Genomic DNA, 1,363 nt, shown 5'->3' with positions numbered 1-1,363 from the left:
GGAGGGGCTTGCTCGATAATAGCATTTTTACTTTCTTTTTAATTAATATGTAAATGATCCCATTAAAATTATACTGTGTTTGAAATATGAACGCTACGATTTTGTTCTGTTTTCATATATGTACCGTTGTGTTACATGTCAAAAACGAAGTAAGCCGGAATTTCAAAAGCTTGCAAAATTTTGCTTCAATGCAAAATATAACGCAAATGTCCAACTTCGTATACATATATCAAGTCAATTTTATTTTGACACTCTGTGCGTCACGCAAAACGCGCAACGCATCCATTGCGTTTGACCATAAAGCCATTAAATTATTTTCGCTTTGTTCCTCTTACGCAGAAATTTTTCATATTAACGCATCTACAAGAATAAATTCATTCGTTTATTAAATGTGAGTAAGGTAAAAAATAACCCGGGCGGTTTGGCAATTCCAAGGTAGAGCAAAACAGATTGCTAAATGTGCCTAAACTTACAACTGAATTTTTCTTGGCTTATATATTAATGAAATTACGGATTCGTTTTTTAGCCACTAAAAATTTGTGAACAAGTCATTAAATAAATCTTCACAAACTTCAAATGATTAAATAAGTGATTTTGATACGCTATTTTCGAAGGCATGAATAAACTCCATTACATCTATATTACATTGCAAATCTCACTGCTGAGGTAAAGAAGTGGCTTAAGTGTATCAGTTGTGAAAAAATGATGATGAGTTAGTGCAGGGGTACTGAACATGGCAAAATGTGGCCTTTGGACCCCTTGTTACATGAAGCATATTTGGTTACGAGCTTTAGTGACATTGGGGCTTAGAATAATGCAAGACTGATCTTAAAACAAAATTTTAAAATTAACAGTAATTGTGCCGTATTTAACTTTCACTTTTGCTCTTTGTTATTTTAGATGACGTGTGTAAAAACAATGAAAACCCCAAAAATGGACAATAGGGTATGTACACAACTCGTAAAATTTGTAATTTTGAACGGCTACCGCAAACAACTGTTGGAATTAGATTTCTTATTTATTATTAATTAAGAAGTCAGTTGAAATTCCTCCTCAGCCTCACATAAAAATTCAAAATAATAGTACATGTTTACAAGTCTAGCTCACATATGCTACAGAATAGAACATTCATCCTACAACGGCAACTTTGAAAAAGATACACAAAATACCATTTAATAAAATAAGACTGAATTCTAAATGAGCACGTTACAATGGCACCACCTCTTGGCAGACAGGCACATCCGTTCCTGACATTATATCATGCATATATCGCGACCGGGCAGGTAGCAGCCAAGTGATAGCGTTGTGAGCGCCGACTGTTTATTATGCTTTCTCAAATCACGCAATAACCACTGGGTACGTA

The 1,363-nt window shown here is 34.3% G+C and overlaps 1 long non-coding RNA gene across 2 annotated transcripts; it reads left to right on the top strand.

The window, feature by feature from the left end:
- The first annotated feature begins 355 nt into the window (after positions 1 to 355).
- On the top strand, positions 356 to 1,350 carry LOC119643276. Of its 2 annotated transcripts, none has more exons than XR_005248253.1 (3): positions 356 to 435; positions 527 to 666; positions 901 to 1,350. It is a non-coding gene; the product is annotated as an uncharacterized LOC119643276 (long non-coding RNA). The 2 variants fall into 2 exon arrangements; XR_005248254.1 differs by having other exon boundaries at positions 357 to 391.
- The last annotated feature ends 13 nt before the right edge of the window (positions 1,351 to 1,363 follow it).

The sequence above is a fragment of the Glossina fuscipes genome, unplaced genomic scaffold (genome assembly GCF_014805625.2).
Source record: "Glossina fuscipes isolate IAEA_lab_2018 unplaced genomic scaffold, Yale_Gfus_2 59889, whole genome shotgun sequence".
Lineage (NCBI taxonomy): Eukaryota > Metazoa > Arthropoda > Insecta > Diptera > Glossinidae > Glossina > Glossina fuscipes.
The sequence above is the reverse complement of the archived record's forward strand: the minus strand, read 5'-3'. Positions and strand labels throughout refer to the sequence as shown.